Source organism: Anser anser (genome assembly GCF_964211835.1).
Source record: "Anser anser genome assembly, chromosome: 5".
NCBI lineage: Eukaryota > Metazoa > Chordata > Aves > Anseriformes > Anatidae > Anser > Anser anser.
In genome coordinates, this window is record NC_139725.1 from 64,761,373 (window position 1) to 64,780,764 (window position 19,392).

The 19,392-nt window shown below is 44.0% G+C and overlaps 1 protein-coding gene across 13 annotated transcripts in view; it reads left to right on the plus strand.

The window, feature by feature from the left end:
• The window catches only part of LOC310900771 (uncharacterized protein), a 332,787-nt gene that overhangs the window by 88,570 nt on the left and 224,825 nt on the right, over positions 1-19,392 (plus strand). The window contains exons 4-5 of one of the 13 annotated variants that reach the window (XR_014585379.1): positions 7,105-7,252; positions 13,625-13,639. The exons of 11 other annotated variants lie outside the window; for them this stretch is intronic. The gene's annotated coding sequence lies outside the window, so the exon portion shown is untranslated. Of the gene's footprint in view, positions 1-7,104; positions 7,253-13,624; positions 13,640-19,392 lie in introns of those variants that run through there. One more of the 13 variants, XR_014585376.1, reaches the window with a different exon arrangement.

The following is a 19,392-nucleotide window of genomic DNA, read 5'->3' on the forward strand; positions in this document are numbered from 1 at the left end:
TTTTTTTTTTTTCTAAGATTTTTAAAGATTAATCCAATCTTGCTTGGCATTAGCAGAGTGAGTGAACATTGTCTTTATTTTTTCTTCTCCTCTGGAATGATCCTGGAGTTCTGACGCAATGAGCTGGTTTAGACAAAGCAGTAGATTTCTAATTCAGTTTGTTTATTATGTAACTGGGTGTAATTGCTAATAGAGAAACAAGTTATTACAGGCTGATGTGCCTGGTTAACAAGAGCAAAGACCAATTCAGATGCAACCCCAGTTCTCGTGTTCAGTAGCATTGCTTGGCTCTTGGATAGGTGCGACAGGAGCTCGTCAGCTGTCCCTTACCGCAGTATTTGGCATGGGGACAGGAGCAAATGTTTGGGGCATGCTAGGTGGTGCAGGCACCTGGCTGCATGGACGTCGCTGGGGCTCGGCGCCTCGCAGTGACTGTGTCCAGATGTTCACATATCTCTGGGCCATTGATCACAGCGCGTACTCGGAACTTGCCTGCATTTCGGTGTCAGGGCCTCTGTTGTTGAGTCAGAGCCTCTCGCATGATTTGGCTGACGGTCTCGCCCAAAGAAACCAAATGTTAGCAGCAGAGAAAAGACGTGCATCGCCAGGTACAGAGGTTGTTAATTGGCTGGTCTTATGGGAGATATGGTTTTGGAGGAGGTAACAATTCAGGAAGCTTTTTCTAAAGCAAAGAATATGGAGTAATTGCCTTACACAAAGCCCCTGAGTGCAAGCAGTCCAGCTGGTGTTCAGAGACTGGGGCGCCTTGGGGTGCTGCCTCGGGGAGGGGTGTCAGGGGGCTGCTGGGCCACTGTCTAGCAGCCAGAGATTGAGCTATAGTCTGTCAGAGTTGCCAGCTGCCCTTAATATGGAGGCTGGATTGAGTAATTAATTCACCTGGAGGGGGCTGCCCTCTGCTACAGGGCGGGGAGGGATCGCAGCTCACACCGCAGTGCAGGCAGACGTGGTACAAGTCTGTCATCCCCCAGCACAGGGCAGGGTGGCTTGTTCTAGGAACCTGGGATTTTTGCGGTTGCAGTTAGACATAATTGCTGTTTCCACTTGGAAAGCAACGAGTCTTGTGTGCTGAGTAGATGTTTTGTGCTGCTCACCGGCGCTCTGATCGTGATGCAAATCTCCCTGGCTCCTGGGTTGCAAGGAGGAAAAGATTTCTTTGTTTTGTAAGTATGGCTAGCTAACTAAATACCATCGTATCTACTAATTCTCCTATGTGCTCTTCAAACACTCTTGCTTCCCTTTGACAACTGTGTGACAGGACCTGGCTCTTTTAAGAGTCACCTAGTTACTTTCCTTATGAAATAGTGGCACGTTTTTTGGGGGTATGTTTTTCTGGCAGATCTGGAACTGTGTGTTCACCTCTTTGGCAAGGGCAACCTGGATAAAACTAGACTAATTTCTAACCTTTGCCTATTAGAGTGATAGAAACCCATCCAGGATCATTCTTAATAATTGCAGTCCATTGCATTTGTTTTCTACCAATAAATGACTCAGTGACGGGGTTTTGTGTTCCAGCCACACTTGTGTTACTCATTCTTCCTGGTGCTTTCCAGAGACCAGAATTGCAAACGCCGACAAAAAGTGAAAGGTTTCAGCTCTTTTTGCTTGCTCTGATACATAAAAGCATTGGCAACAACCTTACAATGGCAGCCCGTTCCTCTGAGGTTCTGGTGGTTAGGTTCCTTTACAGTACTTGAAGTTGTCCTTTGGACTCCAGGAGGTTTTCCCGTCTCTAGAAATTTACATGGCCCAGTTCTGACTGGTTTTACGTTAGCTGTGGAGTATGCAATGAAGGTTAAGAAAACTTGTGCTGCTTAATTTAAGGTATATAGTAGCAACCGATAGTCTAAATCCTGGTGGGCTACTTAGTTCTAATGACTGCTGTGCCTGTGAAAAAAAAAAAGAGATGATATGAAAGACATCCATTTGGATACTTCTAAATCCTATGCTCTCTATCCTATTTATAAAAGTCATCCTGCGCAGAAGGATGATAATCTTCCAGTATCCCAAAATAGCCTGTACCTTGACTCGCCTGCTCGAACCCCAGGGAGTTCTTGGCTGGGTAAAGCTGTGTTTGTGTCGGAGTGCAGAGTGCATGTGCTCAACAGCCCCGGAGGCTGCTTTTCGGAATTAAATTACAAATAAAACACCTTTAGTACTTGAGGGCTTAAAATGTGTTGCTGCCATGCTCGTGTCACCTTTGTGTGCTGTTGCAGAGGTGGGGGAAGAGGAAATGATTGATTTTTATGCTTTTCCAGTGATGGAAAGACCTCTGTCCTCCCTTCCGCTGGTCAAAGCTCTCCTTCTCCTCCAAATGTGCAAGTGTGCCTTGGTGTCTGAAGAACTAGGGCCTGGTCTTATATGCTGAACACGTGAGCTCTTGAGTGTCTTCAGTTTCATTTTGAAGTTCTAATATTTACATTTAAACTGTGTATAAACAACATACGCTCCGTAAATATTCATGCTTTGCTTGTCCGAGGGTACAGAACAATCCTACTAGCATGTTTCATTTGCCTCTTTTTGGTTTTATTTTTGATGCTTAGTTTTTGGCAAGGTATTAAACAGCCTCTGGATCTTCTGCAATAAATCCAGCCTGACCCTCCTAATTATTTAAATATTTGCAAATAGATTTGAAATTCTTTGTGGAATGAGTATTTTCCCAAATCTACATAGCAATTACCAATGTTTTAAGCCAATCTGATTTCTTTATTCAGGTTTAAGAATTACCTTAATCCATGTACCAGTCTGAGGTTTCCTCATGCAAATATATAGCAGGTGACGTATTCAGGTAGCCATATGAAGTCCTTCACATGAATTTTGCACAGAGTTTTTCTTTTTCTCAGGAAAAAAAATGCTCTGGAATTTTGGTACCTTTATTCCCCCTCCCCTACATCCAAAACAGTATGTGATATAGGGGTCAATTTCCCTTAAACCGTAGGACATGGTAAATTCCACTGCTCACAAAGCTATCTATTTTCAGTATCTCTCTGTCTGGTGAAAATGGGAGAGAAATTGATGCCAGCATATTCTTAAACACAGGACTTGTAATGTTACTATGTGGAGGACTTTGATGCTAGTAACTGGAAAAGTGTGAAGAGTTGCTTTTGTTCAGTCTCAATGTGACCTTTCAGACCCACACCTTAATCTGCACAAGTCTGAAGAATTAAGGCATGCATTTTTTTTTTTTACTTCCATCATGAGTTATTTTCTGTTATTTCTAAATGTGGTTCTGCTATGGTTGAAATCTTTGCTCAAAGTAGAGTGTTTAAGTCTAAAGCACTTCAAATCTTGTGTTTAAACCTGTTATACTTCCTCCTTGCCCTAGGATGCTCAGAAATCTATATTTAAGACACTCAAGAGCAATGATGCTCTGATATATGGTGTTGCTTTCTATATGTCCTCCTTCTTTTTCTTAAAGTTAATGGAGTCTAGTTGTGTTTCTTTTGTGCTGAGCAGGTTTTATCCTGCCCAGCTGTTTTTTGTTCCTCCTTTTGTGCCAGGGTACCTGTTTATGCTACAGAATCAAACACAGGATTCGATGTGCTCTTGCTGGAGCAGGGCCTGCCACACCTGGATTTTGTTGGACGTCCTCAGTTACACTAAATGGTGCTCAAGCCTGCTCGTTTGCATGGGAGCTGGAAATGTCAAGGGTCTCTAGCATAGGTGAACATGATATTTACCTGATCATGCTGGGTGAGCATCCCTTGCTGTTAGAGATGCAGGTGAGAGGGAAGAGGAGGAGGAGGAGGGAGTGCCACGTATAGGTGGTGGCTTTGAAAGTCTTCAGTACTTACGTTAATAACTAATGTTAGGTGAGATTCGTGGGTAGATTTGATTCATGGTCAGCTTCTATGTCATGACTAAGCCTTTTGGTCGGTGTTTTCGCTAAGTGAGCTAGAACCAGTGCGCAGAGCTATACAGATGGAGACCTGCACGAGATACAGGCTCTCTGAATTGTAGCTGTGACTCTCAAAACCCAGGTGGGGATGGTTTGTTCTCCTCCCATCTCCCGTGGCTTGGGTATTCATCCAGGTCGCACTGGGTCCTGTTTCAGATCCACACTTCAGTGGCAGGTTTTGAATGACAATCTTTCCTTCCTGTAGGAGTAAATTTTAGGCATTAAAACACTGGCTCTTTCGCTTACTTGTGAAGCACAGGAACCCTTCACTGAGGCTGTGAAGGAGGATGAGTAATTCCTGGACTGGGCAAAGGCAGTCACCGGGCATAAGGCAATGCAGGTCACGGCTCCAAACGGTGTAAAACAAAAGCCATCGGGAGAGGCGATGTAGAAATATTTCAGAATGTTTTTAGGGTTGTCTTTTGAGGAAAGTGTGAAGAGTTTGGGTAAAATGTCTCCTGAACTGATCAAGTAGAAAATGGTTTTGAACCGAAGTGACACTATTAGCGCAAGCAACTCTCGCTGGATTTCCTCTGCTTTTATCGACTATCAAAACAAAATGTTTTATTTAACCTGGAGTAAGTTTCTCTCTGGCCCTCAGTGAGTGTCATTGGTTTGACTAACAAACCAAAGAAATCAATTATTCTCACAGCACTGGGCGCAACATGCTTCACTCTCCTACCAAAATCACTTAAGAGCGTTTAAAGTGTGGTGCAAATAGCATGAGGCTGTTTGCGCTGTAACGTGACATATGGTAGACAAGTCCGATGAATATTGGGAAAAAGTATTATTGCTCATGTCTAACAGCTGGAGAATTGTATTATCATTATATGGTTGGTTACTTCCTAAGGGATTCTAAAACTTCTGAAAGCAGAGCCCTCTAAAGCAGACAGCTCTCCCCTGACAGCCCAGGAACACGATGTTTAAAGGCCTGTGCGATATTAGCAGCCTTGGAGTAGATTGTCAATCACCGTATCGTCTTCTTGTTTCTTGTGTAATGTCAGCATCACAACCTTTAGACGTGTTGGCTTTGAGAGGTGTTCACATAGCCAAGGGTACTGTTGGGAGCCTCGAGCTTGAGAAACTGAACCCAAACAGGGTCAAAGCCCTTACTGAGCCAGCCAGCAAAGTCAATGCCTGATTTCAGGCAGGGGTTTCTACACAATCTAAAGCCACACAGGAATTTATCAGTTATTGATAGAATATCCTATTCCCATTTTTGCCTGATTAGTAAGGAAAAATAACCTCCCTTCATGTAGAAGCCTAGAAGGAAGGTGAAGGCTTCTCCAGCCAGCGTATTGACTTAGTACATGATTACCTGCCCTATAGGTGACTGTTATCTCTATATGTGTCTGTGCAGGGAAGTGATAGTGCTCAGACACACAGTCTTGCCTTCTAGCCTCATGTTGTCTCATCTGCTGGAGCATAAGTATGTTGAGACTTGGTGAAAATGTCATAGACTAGCTTCATCTCCAGGCTAGCCGCCCCTCTTCTGCTGAAGAGAAGAGACATCTTGGGACAAAGTGGATGATGGCCATAGTGGATGATGATGTTCCTGGTCTGGGCAATCCCAAGCTCATGAGTGGAAGGAACACAGTGCTAGATGTTGATATTATCAAGCCCTGAATAATAATAGGGTTCATAAAACCTGTGGCTTTCCAGTTTGATGCAGAGACCTTCAGTGAGGTGAGGTAGTTTTTGTTTAGAGTGATGAGAGCTGTAAATGTTCATGGTCCAGGTGGGGGACAAAAATTGTAGGGGGTTGGAAACTAGGCTTGGAGGCAAAATATAAACTGCTATATTGGAGTCTAGAGATGTGGATTGCAATGTTAACATCTTTAGAAATATTTCCATTGCATCCAGGACTGCATTGGTGCTGGTTCAGGATATCTTGAAGATACTTTTGTTTTAATGGCCATAATGCTTTCAAATTCAGTGCTTTGTGGCTATTACGTATACTGATAGGGCACTTCTTGAAAAAGAGAAACAGCTAAAAAGGGAAAACATTTGCAGGTAGAATAGATAGTTTTTAAATTTGGCATGTTAGACGTTTACAGTAAATATATACCATGTTCTGAAAAAAGAAAAAGAGGCTTTAGAAATCTCAAATTTAGCTTTCCAGGCTTCCTTTATAGTCAGTAAGGGAGAGGCACAAAGGGAAAAATGTGTCCAGCTTCTTTATAAAAGAAGAAATTGTCCCCTGCAAGAAGCACAAGCATCCACACTTTTCAAAAACCATAAAGCTTTTCCAGAAACTGTAATGGTGTATCAAGTCCAGTCAGTGCTTATGATGCAAGATGGATTCATGGGGGTGAATAATGCTATAACAGAAAATCCGGCTTGATTTTTCTGTTTCACTTGCATGTGAAGGAGCTTTGAGAATTTCTTATTTTGGAGCCTTTCTCTATGAAGGAACAGGGTTTCAAAATCAAGTTATCAATAAAAATGTTTAGATGGAAATGATGAAATGAATTGTTAGGTCTGGGTACCTATCATCTCCTCAGTACACACAAAAACCTCAAATAACTTTTAAATGGCCCAGTCAATAAAGTAATAAATAATTTTTCATTTAAGTTAGTGTTGGGGGAATGAATTAAAAAGGTTCTGGAGGACCGATACATTGCAGATCACTAAATCTCATGTCCAAGTCTTGTAAACCAGTTGGAAGTAGGACAACACTGATAGATAAATATGATATGTCAGAGAGGAATAATTCCTCCTGAAAAGTTAAAACAAAACATAAATAAACTGACAAAACAAATGAAAAACACATAAATGAAAATGAAAAACCACAGAACAAACAAAAACCTCCTTGTGTAAAGGCAGTCCAAGTATTCTCTAGCATAAGGGAATAAGTGCTTAAACTGAGATTTAGTTTTTCCCCCAGTGACTCTACAGGGAGTCTAAAGTTAGTGGCACGTCTCTCCTGTCTGTTCTCCTCCCTACATGTGTTGGTAGCCAGAGAGGAACAGGATTGTTAATCTTGGTCACCTATTCCTCTGGATCTGCACCAGTTAAATCTCAGGACAGATCTAGCATCTTTGAAATTGTGCCACTAGAAGCATTCGTCTCAGAAAATCATTAGGTAGTGCACTAGAAAACAATAAGAAGATCTGGATATTTAAGTAGAGTATGTTGTTGGTCTGCAGTTTATGCCAATTAGTAATTTTTTAAATTTAATCTTGTAGGAACTGAATGGTTTCCCATGAATGGGAAACCCAGACAGCGTGGTGCTCCAGATTACTTTAATGTGTTTTTCCTGGAACGAGGATGCACCAGCAGTTCATACTCTGCAGGTATGGCTGCAACACCTGATGGGGTGATAACTGCAATCAGGTGAGAACACCAGGGAATAGATGCTTAACAAACTGCCTAATCAAAAGTCCATTATATTCTCAGAATTAATGAGATGCTGAGTGCTTCAATTAATACTGGGCATTTTGTAGAAGTCTTACATGTTTTTATTGATTTAACAGCAATTCCTAGCAAATGCATATCAGTAGGAGTTGTAATAAAGTGATGCAGCGTTCAGAGGTGGGTTTAGCCATAACTAGAGTCTGGATGTTTTATTAAACACCTATTATACATTATTCCCCCAAGTTTGCAACAAGTTATACTTTTATTTTTAAAAGTGTGATATTCTTCACTCATGTAAGACTGATCTCTCAAATAAATACTATTTGCACACTGAGAATATATATTAATTTGAGCACTGAATTTACTTGTGCAGAAAGTATATATGTAAACACGCTCTGTGTGCAAGACATGCACACTCAAATACCTATTTGCATAGCTAAATGGAGTTAGAGCCCAGACATACTGCAAATGTTTTGTATCTGCATTCAACAGATGTATTAGTTTCCATTTCTAAAAAAGAAATAGTCTATCTCAAGTAGTGTAAACAAATCTGCTGCATATCTTCTTTTTTAAAAAAAAAAAAATAATCAAGATGTTCCTTGGAAGGCTCGTACTTCATTTGAGTGAAACTCAAAAATGTTTCCATTTCGAAGAGGTATTTTTGTTTGCTAGTAGTTTTATAGTCTTAAGTTTCAATCTGCAATCTGGCATGTGTGGATGCATGTACATATTTGTCTCCAATATATATATTTTGGGGAACAAACCGTGATACCTGACCCTGTGCTGGGGCACCAGCCTCAAGATATGTTGCACAAATCAGTTGCCCATTGTCCAAGTGCCTTTGCAGATCTTCCTCCAGCCTTCCAAGACTGCGATGCTTTGCTAGTTAAGGACAATGTGCAAATCAGGACTGCTCAGTAGCTAAAAACCAAAAGCTTGAGAAACTCCAAGTCCATTGAATCTAACTCCATGTAATCTCAAGAAACACTGAAGCCTCTGACAAATATAGTCTGAGGCTTATATATTCAAGCCAGAAAAAAACCTTATTTGAGATTTCCTTTTCCCCCTTTCTCTAATCTTCTTTAGCTGTAAGCTTCTGTCTCCATGAAGAGAAAGCTGAGCTGTTTGTCTGAACCTAAATATGATGCTTTAGATGCCAAAATGCAGGGGATTTCTGCTCTGAAACTATATTTGGAAGAGGTGTCTAAATGTAGTCCGGCATTAGCCACCTAAGTCTGAGCGAAAGACAGTTTCTTCCACTTTTTTTTTCTTGGTTGACGTGAGGCATTCTCTACTGAAAATCCCCTCTGTTTTAGAGCTCTGCATCTGATGCTTAGGTACCCAGTCCTCCCCAGTTAACATAAAGGGCATTTGGACATTTAAGTCAACGTCTGGTTTCCATGCTAGGAACCACTTGCTAATATCTTGTTGTATAAAGTTCTGGTTTAGGTCTAATATTTTTTTTCCCCAAATTTAATTCTTTCTTCTTGCTCTCTCTCCAGCACTCAATAGAAAGAAGCACAAAGAGTGACAAAACTTGGTTGCATATAGACTTGATTGATGACTTGTTGAATGTATACCATGTTTTCAGGTGATTTTAAAACAGACGTAGTCCTGTGTTAAGTGTTGTCCAGGCAGGATTAGGCCCAGAAGCAAAGCAGATGTTTTCACTGTTAAGGTAACGATCCTTGAACATGAAAATAAGGCATCAAAGTAACGGCTGCAATACTTATCAAAAATCATAAATCTAGTTAGATATCAACATTGAAAGCTGCTAATTTTACAAAGTCATAACGCTGATTCATTCTTATGAAGCTTGCATTTACAAAAGCACTACTCAGAAGTTTTGGTTTGTAGATGGCTTTTGTCAAGTCTCAACTTCTTTTTTTTTTGAGGAGCTGTCTGTAATTTTGGCATATTGCTGGTAAAAAAAAAAAAAAAAAAAAAAAAAAAAACAAACAAAACCACCCTGCCATTCTGGTATTTTTGTAGGTTTTGAAGACTGGAGTAGGTGGTTTGTGTACTGGACAGCTCCTTACCAGGAAAATGAGGCTGGATTAGGGTGATTCCACAGGACCTGAAGGGAGGGGAGCTCCGCAGAATAGCCTTGGGGCTGCGGAAAATTAACTCAGGAACACAATCCATGTGGTCAATCAGAAAAGGAGATTCATGTGACTTGATCTGTGTAAGTGACTTCCCGGTGAGATATGTTGGCTCCAAAAGTTGCCTTAATAAAGTAAAAAGGGAAAGAAAGAACAAACTGGTGGGAACTGGAGCAATAAAAAATTAAAAAAAAAAAGAATTAGACACAATTCTTTATATACAGATGTGGTTAACTGCTATTGTAAGTGTTGGCTGCTGTTGATGTATTTCACAGAATCATAGATGCCATGAAATTTTCCAGCACTAGTAAAAACATCCCTGAAGCATACTTGATCCAAAACCTAATTATTCTTCAGGCAAGTCTAATCTATTATGCTCTATGTAACAGCAGCTGGATAAAATACAGGAGTATTTTAGAGGACTTGGTGGTCATTTGTGACAGTAAAAAATACACACCGTGTTACGCTTGTGCTGGGTTAGACCTGAGATCTAAATTGCCTTCCCCTGGACAGGCTGAGAGACACACAAGACAAACAAAATGTAAATATTAAAATATAAAACCTCAGCAAGTTGCCCCCTCTCTACGCTGTGGTCTTAGGGAAAAGACCTACTTTCGAAAAGTAGGCTTTAAATTCTCTTAAACTTCCTTTCAAAGAGACAGAAGCATAACGCAAGTGAATATCTTCTGCTTTTATTGGCATGTGGCAGCTTTTGGAGGCTGTCCTGCAGCTTCCAAGTCCTAGAAACTGCCTGCCTGCCTTTGCACTGGTGTATTTCATTCAACATGCTCTTAGTGCACAGCAAAGTCCCTGACAAGGTGTTATTAAGAATCTGATGTGCTCTTTGTTAGGACCACTTTCTTAGAAAATATTGTTTCTGCAGGTTCAAAGCTTTTAGAGAACAATTCCAACTCCAATGAAATCTTAGTAAATTTGAAAAGAAAGTGTGTTTTTTCTTCTTCCACTTGATGTCATTCTGTATAACATACCTTGGGAAAATCAGTCTCAGAATAGAAAACTTTTGCTTTTTCAACATGTCAAATTACCACACGTTGTTCAATAAATGTAGTTTGTGGGAATGTTCAGCGTGAAGGATGCTCTTGCTGGTTTTGATCATGAGTCCAGGGATGATGTGCAGCTGGTGTGGGCATGCTCGCCTTGCTATTGGCAGAACCACGGGTGTGAGGGGGAGTTGAGGAGGATTTTACTCTCGGATTAAGCCAACAGCCAATAGCAACATATTTGGTGGGTTGCAAGGATTTTGGAGAAAGTAATTTTTATGACCCTTTCTGAGTATCTTCACTTCTGAGGATGTTAAAATATAGAACCAGTTGTAACCTTCTGATGTGAACTCATAGGTTACAAGCTTAATGACCTCTGTTTATTAACTGTAACTAAACCAACCCTATTTTCATCACATCTCATGTCATCGAGCTTCCTTTAGTTAATACACCTCTGGCTTCTCTCTGTAAAGAAAGTTTTCCTTAGTCACAATTCTGTAGTCATCCTTTTGAGTCTTCTTTAACCTCTGCCCTCTTCCAGCATCTTCCTGGTGTTTCAGCTGCAAGAGTTACAGGTGTGCCTGCTGTGGGGAGCAGTTGGGCTCTCTGCTCTTGCCCCCTCCGTCTTTCATCAGCACCATCCTAGACCCAGTGTCACCCGGTGAGCTGGTGGCTGTCTGGTTGAGAAGACATGAGTAGCTACATGGATACCGACTGTATTTCCAGTGGAGTCCTGGCTCCTGCCAGTAGGAGCAGTGTTCTTTTTCTCATATTTGCATGACTGCTGAAGAGCCACAGTCCATCTTTATCCATCTTCATCCATTTTTACCAGGCAAATCAGGCTGACAAGAAGCTCTGTGCTGGCCCGGTGAGGCTGGCATGTGGCAAACTGCCCAAGCTCCCCATGGAAAGCCTGCTATTGCTTCTGAGCATCAGCCCAGGTGCACCTTCCCTTTGGCCACACAACATTTCTCATTGCTCTGGGACCTGCTGAGAACCAACAAGAGCAGGTTCAGAGCGCTCCTGCGTTATCAGGGTCTGTGCCCAACAAAAGCCCTGCTGGAGCACTTAGTAGGGCACCTTCATTGTCATCCTACCCTCTGTGTTTAGAGCGCTTCAGGGGCGATATTACCACCTTGGAATTACCCCTGCTTCTCGAAGAGCTGCGGAAAGCCTTGCTTGGTGCTCTGAGCCTGCAGTGGCAGAGGTTGCTGCCCACCTCCTGCAGCAGAGAAACATGCAGAGCTTCGCGGTAAGAAAAGTGAATCAATATGACTTCAGGAATAATGCAATTTTAGGATTAGAGGTTACAGCCTGGACTGCTGGGGGATAGGTAATATTTGAGGGCTCATTACCCTACTATTTTAGGAAGGAAATCTTGGGTGTTTGGTACAGTGAGGAAGGTTATTCTCAGACACCTACCCTATTCCCTTTATTTCTGTTATTATCTCGAGTCCTGGTGTGCAGTGTTCCGGTGCTATTTGTTTTTCAACTGAAATTTAGATGCCAGCTATTTTATTTGCCTGTATCAAGCTTTGTTTTGCACTGGTAGAAAATACAGGGCATATCTGTCTGTTTGTCAGGGGCAACCAAACAGATTTTGTAAAGGATCTGGAAGTTGTTTCCCTCGAGCTTCTCCATTAACCTGCTCACCACCAACAAGCACCTCCACGTCATGGAGTTGCTCAGGTGTAAACTAATGTAGAAATTCAAGTACCTTTGGCAGGGCAGCTCCACAGAGAGCAGTGCAGTGCAGCAGAAGGCATTAAAATGCTGGTTTATACCAGATGAAGATATGTGCTATTAGCTATGGCCTCTGCTTAGTGCAGGCATCATTACATGGTGTTCTTTGCATTTATTTCTGAGTAGGCCATATACTTTGCTTTTGGGGAATGAAAGCATGGAGTCAAAGATATTAAAGCTGAGCATGAGAAGATTTGGGGGAAGAAAAATTCATGGTGGATGGGGGGGAAAAATGACATTTGCAAATGATCCTTTCATTAAAATGGAACAATCTGTGCGACCCAATTTTTTTCTAGCTCTTTTCCAGCCTGGCTTAACTTGCAGTTCTCATAAAACTGGAGATGGGCCATTTGGTTTATTGGTGATTCAAATACTAGCAGAATAGGGCTGTGTTTGCCAGTCCACAAACTTCAGACATTAGGCTGTTCCCGGCAATACCAGTCTGCTGTATTATTTCTACTGGAAAGTCACTTTATGAAAAACCAGCAGCTGCTCACTGAAAAATAAAAGTCTTCTCTTGATACTGTCAGCAAAAAGCTGCCTTTTAATCACTATATGGTTCATACTGTTAACAAAGGAACGTGCCTTATTGACATCAGTGCTACGTTATCACCATCGCTCTGTTGCCATCAGTGTTGAAGTCTTCTGCCCTGTACTGGTTCCATAATCACAAAAGAATCATAATTATCAGTGCCATAGGGGTGCCACAAGAGGTCCAGGTAAGAGCTGTGCAGTGTTCCGGAGAGGGTCAGCTCTGATGTGCTGATGTAAATCTCCACAACGTTTAGTGTGGTACCAGGGCTCGCTTCCAAGGGCAGATGCCTTTAGCAATGTAGACCCAATCATTGTTAGACTGCCCCGGATTATAAACCTTTATTTTTGCTATTGCAACTGGAACATCTGTGATGCATCATGTTAGGCTATATCATATTCTGCTCTGCAAAAGGCAGTTATGGATGAAGCTGCATAAGCTAGGGTTTCTAACAGTTCTGGGCAAATAAAAAAAAAAAACAGCCTCTTCAGAAAAAAAAAAAAAAGCCTGAAGAAATATGCCATGCATGTGCTCAAATCTGCATGAACATGCTTGTTAGCCGAAAGGTTTCCGTACTGATTCAGCAGGTAACATATCATTCACCATTACAGCTGTGTCAAACTTCCTGACAAAATGGATTTGTGAGAACATGCCGGTTTGTTGAAACTGAAACCTCGTGAAGAGATGCCGTTTTTGGAGGGGAAAAAAAGTCAATGGGAAACATTTCCCTGCTAAGGGGTGGAGCTTTGAGCAGACTAGTTGACTTACTGAGGCAGTTAAGTAAGGTGAGGTTCAAACCTGATACTGCCAGATCCTACAGCCAGAGCTTCATCTGCTCTTCTTGCACCGTTGTGCAAGACCTGCTATGCTCACTGCCTCAGTGCACATTTAATTATCTTCTGGTTTTTATATATTCATGGAAATCCAGTTTATTTGTTGGCTCTCATTATGACTTTTCTGTTATTTTCCTTAGGTTTCACGATCACAGGATGGTTAAGGTTGGCAGGGACCTCTGGGTGCTCCGGTGCCCCCCCAGCCCCAGCAGGGCCCCCGAGCAGGGTGCCCAGCCCCACGGCCAGGCAGCTGCTGGAGCTGTCCCCGAGGAGCCCCCGGCCCCTCTGGGCAGCCTGTGCCAGGGCTCCGGCACCCGCCCGGCCCAGCAGTGCTGCCTGAGGGGCAGGGGGAGCCGCCGGGGCTCCGCGCTGGGCCCGCGGCCTCTGGGCCTGGCCCTGGGCACTGCTGAGCAGGGCCTAGCTCTATTTCCTCTGGACCCTCCTCCATATGCAATGTTTTTGTATATATTGATAAGAGTGCTCCTGAGACTCCTCTTCTCCAGGCTGAGCAGTGTTAACTTTCTCAGCCTTCTTTCACAGGAGAGATGTTCCTGTCATAGAATCACAGAATCATTAAGGTTGGAAAAGCCCTCCCAGATCATCTGGCCCTACCACCAATGTCACCCACTGAACCACGTCCCCAAGCACCATGTCCAACCTTTCCTTCAACACCCCCAGGGACGGTGACTCCACCACCTCCCTGGGCAACCTGTCCCAACGCCTGACTGCTCTCTCTGAGCAGAAATGTCTCCTCATTTCCAGCCTGAACCTCCCCCGGCACAACTTGAGGCCATTCCCTCTAGTCCCATCACTAGTTACCTGTGAGAAGAGGCCGACCCCCAGCTCCCCACACCTTCCTTTCAGGCAGTTGCAGAGAGCAATGAGGTTTCCCCTGAGCCTCCTCTTTCTCCAGACCAAACAGCCCCAGTTCCCCCAGCCGCTCCTCAATACCATCATAGTCCCTGCATCGTTGTGGCCCTTTGTTGGATTCTCTCCTGTGCGTCCATGTCTCCTGTGCTGGAGAGCTCAGACCTGCACTGTGCCAGCAGACGTTTTAGCCTGTGGCCTCTCAGACTCTTGCTTGCCACTGCTACCTGTAGGCACGATGTGAGCACTCCTTGAGTCCCTTTGAGCTATGCTGATGTACCAAAATCTGTTAGAAATGCATGCTAACGGCTTGTGAATAGCTTATAATTTTGCCAGGTGACCAAACCATCAGGAAGGCTTCACTGGGAGCAAGTGTGCATTATTTATCCCACTTGGCATTGGGTAGAATACAAAGGTGGCTGTTCGGTTTGCTACCTGTGGGTCTCAGCTCGCTCCAAGCCTTTGCACCATGGCTGGGGTTTGTGGCTAAGAGGATTTCCATCCTTTGCTTCCTGGGGCAAGCTCCTTTGATTTGTTCTCATCCCTCTGAGACTTTCTGTCCCTTTTAATAACTATTTGTGATGGATAGCGCAACAAAAGAAGCCTCATTAAATCCTTAAGAAATTAACGTGTAAGCAGTTTTCCAGAGGAGGGAAAAAGGAAAGAAAAGAAATATGATAGGCAAGATTTTAAAACAAATGGCCAGCAATTACTGATTCACTTGTTATTCTCTGCGGTCATGAATCTAGAGGGTATGAACACCTTTTAAATAGAATATCTGGTCCAGGAAATTTCTTCCAAATATCTCCTGATTACAAGTTGAGGTGGTGACTGATGATTCTGAATGCAAATGCCAATTTCTGCAACCCCGTGATGGGTGTTCAGCTTCCCTGCTATAGCCAGGAGACGTGCAGGAGATCTATTGTCTGTCTGTCTCTCTCTCTTTTTTGGTAAGATTTGATTAGCGAGGTTACTGAGGATTTTAGAGAGAAAACATGAGCTGTCTTTTTTTTTTTTCCAAAGTGAATGCTGTCAGCCACCCATATGTGTGTAGTGTGTGCTCACCTGTGAGTAGCTCTTTATTCAGTTCACATATTTGCCTATTATTTTTATAAAAACCTGAGTTTTCTTTTTTTTGACCCAGGGTTAAAACTTCCAATTTACCGGTGTATCAACATGTTTTAAAATGCACAGGAAAAAGTGGAAAGGGAAGGTTTTGGGTTTTGTTTGGGGCTAATTAAATGTGCTTTTCTCCCGTTACTCGTTTTTATGGATTTGCATGTTGACTCAGCCTTAATCTTGTAACTTATCCTCGTGCTGCCCTGTGTTGGATGCAGCAGGGATAATTCCTATCCCAAAACATGGCAATCCAGTGGAGGTGGCCTGTTGGGCAACGTCATCTGTCCTGGAAGGATTTTGGTGGCTTCCTAGTGCATTTGTATATACGTGTGCACACATATGGACACGCTTATTCCCCTTTGCTGGTGGGATTCACGAGAGTGGTCTGATTTGGTGTAAGGAGGATGGACAGGCCTTGAGCAGGCAACAAGGACAAGAGTCAACATAGACTGTTGAGAGGGGAAGGCCTCCTCCAACTTCCCCAGTCACTGATTAAGAACCCTCCCACACTATTGACATACTGGGTGCCTTTTCTGGTCTTCTGTTTTTGGAGCTCCTTTACTGTTCCTACAGATACCTAGTTGCTAGAGAGTTTTTAATTTCACTCGTCTCTTGCGGATCAGAGGCGGTCCATTTCATCCTTCAGGTCACAGACGCTTTGGGCTACAAGCACACACTTTATCCCACAATTTTATATGATGCCCTGAAGCAAGCACTTCCATGGATCAGTCTTTCTTTCCTGCACTGGTGGCATTAAAATTGACGGTGCCACATCTTTACAGATACGCAGACAGCTAACATTTGCTGACACCATTTGTTGGCTAGTCCAGATGCTCTAGTAGAGTTAGGCCATAAGACCTTGTAGGTCCCCCAAGTGCTCTTCAAAAGAGGTAAAGAAGCCCATTCTGAGACTCTGGGAGTGACAGTTTGCTGGAGAAAAAGTGCCAGATAGTCACTGCGAATGAAATAGATGAGATCCAGAAGTGTCCCAAGATGGCTTGGTGCTGCGTCAGCATCACTCGGTCAATTGGTGCTGTTAGAAAGCCTGTGAAAGGACAGAATAAGCTCAGAATAGCACAGCTCCCAAATCCTCCCCACTTACTAATGCAAGGCATCTGTGCTGCGTTTGGATACGCTCCTCTGCCATGGCTGTGATGTTTGTGGGAGCTGGCCACTTCACCATCAAGGAAGAGCAAACAGTCGGTGGGATCCTAAGTAGGGGCTGCACAAGGCTTTGAATTTCAAGTTGCATTTAAATTTAATGGCAATTCTATGAAAATAGTCTGAATTCTTTATTTACCCAGCCCTAGCCATCTAGCATTTAGCAGTACTGCTAAGCTGCAGTGCTGTGGGGACGTGGTGCCCATGCTAGCACTGGGTGCGTTATCAATCTAAGCGTGCCAAAATGACATGTCTTTATTGGAGGCTGACTCTGCAGTCTCTCTCAATGAAGTAATCACGGCACTTCTAATATAGTCATTTGATGCTGCGATGTCATTTCTACAAGTGCAGGAAGGCAATACTTCAAGAAAAAATATAAAAAGAGTGTGGTTCCCTCGTGTTCAGACTACAGGAAGGTATATCTGCTATTTAATTTATTGAGTACTCAAGGGCACCTGGCAGGATAGATGTTCCAGTCCCAGCCCATCTGAAATAACAAGCCAGGAGAAGTCTCTGCTGCTGATAGAAAGTGTCAGGGAAGAAGAAAAGCCTATAGGAAAGAGAGCAGTACTAAATGTAAGCAACATGCCAGGGTTTAACCCCACAGAGAAACTTAATTTGTTTTTTAATCAACCGTTCTTGCAGCAAGTTAGGAAGGAGGATTTCATAGGAGACTGAACCCTGGTGGACAGGAGGACAGGGCTGCAATCAAACACAATCTGTGCAAACGCCTCGGGATTGAAAACAAAATACACTAACAGCACCTTCAGCACTCTTCTCTCCAGCATGGAAAGGTCGGGAAGTTAAAGAGGGAGGAGGACGTTTAGCCCAGCTCTGGATCTCAAAGCCCAGTGTCGTGCACGAATGCAAAAATAAAAAAATAATCCTTACAGGGGAAGAATTTGGGTGACAGCTTCTTGGTGCTGGTAGAAATCCAGCAGGTGTGACTTCTGAATTGGGGAGAGCTCTCAGACAAGCTCCTCAGCGGGAGCAGTCTGGAAAGGAAGGTAAAGCCAATGGAGTGACGGGGCCAAGAGGGCAGCAGCTCCAGCAGGAGCACGTCTCCTGCCGACGCTGACGAAATGCCAAGTCACAGAGGCGGCTTTGAGGGAAACGCGAGGTGAAATCATGGCTAGCAGGTGGCAGAGAAACAAGCGTGACACCCAGAGCCTGACAGGAGAAGGTGAAAACTTCTAAGCAGTGTGGTGAAGGAGGATGTGTAAGGAGAAGGAGCGTTCTCAAGCAGTTGGCTCCCTCTGAACGTGTTGTCAGCGATGCGTTACCAGTGGCAAGTGGCAGTAAGGGGCTTGGTCAGCGATGGGCTGTCAGGGCCAATTTCAGGACGTTTTAGGAGGCAGAGCAGAGTTACAGCTGATGAAACCAAGGCCCTGGGCTGCTCTCTGAGTGAAAACCAGCTGAAACTGAAGTAGCAAAGCTTCTGGCTCCTTTACGCCCTGTAAGGTGATTCTGGGGTGGACGGTTCATACCCTCGACCCCATCACGTTAGGAACGGGGGCAGCAAATAGGCGATGGTCCCACCTTTGGCTTCCCAAGCGGGACTGCAAAGGGGCACCGGAGGCAGTGCAGGAATTCCCTGCTGCTGCAAGACGGGGTCACGCAGGCCCCGCTGCGCCTCCCGGCAGCGATGGGGCACGAGCCCCTAATTGGCAACCGGCAGCAGGGGAGCTTTGCCTTCCCTGCTTAAATGGGGAGCAGAGGGACGGGAAATAGGAGGGGAAAAAAAATGAGTCAATCTGACTGCAGCAGAGCTCTGGAATAATTAATGAATAATGTGCATTGACCTGGTTAGTGGGTTGTTTACTGCATGAATGCATGGATTTAGCTTAATAGGGTGCTATAGGGGAAAAACCCTGAACAACCAGGAAGGAAAAATAATGACTGAGAAAATTCCAGTCTTCATTAAAACTTGAGGCTCGTTAAGAGACAATGTCAGGACACGAAGTTTCAGGCACAGTTAATCTCGCAAGAGAGGAAGATACTGCGTCAAAGAGGGGGAGCAGTAAACCCTGGCGTCCCTTCTTGCGCTGTGGGACCTGGTGGACCCGCAGACACACACAGCACCCTGCACAAGGGGGCCTTGCGGCCTGGGGCCTTGTGGTGTGTTTGCAGGGGTATTTTTATTCAGCTGCTCTACAGACATCTGATGGATGTTGGAGGCTTCCCCAGGTAACTGGCTGGGGTTACTGGAGTTGCAAAAAATGGCAGGGTTTGGGCAGATCTGGGTGCCTGACGGCATTAAGAGGAATTTCAGCTCACAAGGGGTAAAGGCTTGAAGCCTGCCACCTCCTGGGGGGGCGCTCAAGGAGAAGGGAGAGGGGTGGAGATGGAGCTGAGTCTAGGGAAGAGTTTTCCTTCGCTTTAACACTTTCTTTCTGGGAGAGGAAACATAAAAAAATGAGAGAATAAACAAGTGATTCAGGCATGAAAATTCAGCGCTTCTCTAAAAGATACTGTTGGGAGCAGATTATGCAGGAGGAAGCTATGGGGACGTAATTATCTCAGATACCTAATTAAGAGATGGGTGGGTCTGAGCAGGCCTGCAGCTGTCTTAGAGGAAGGAAAGGCTCGGAGGAAGGAAGGGGAAACTGCTCCTTGGAGGGCAGGGGAGTGTCTGGGCAGTCATCTTTTGGTGTAGGGAGGACCTGGGGATGTTTTGAGTGGCGGGTGGGAACGAACAGACCTGGGGATGGTGAGCGATTTGGGAAATCTTGTGGGGTAAATCCCCTGTGTTGGTATGAGG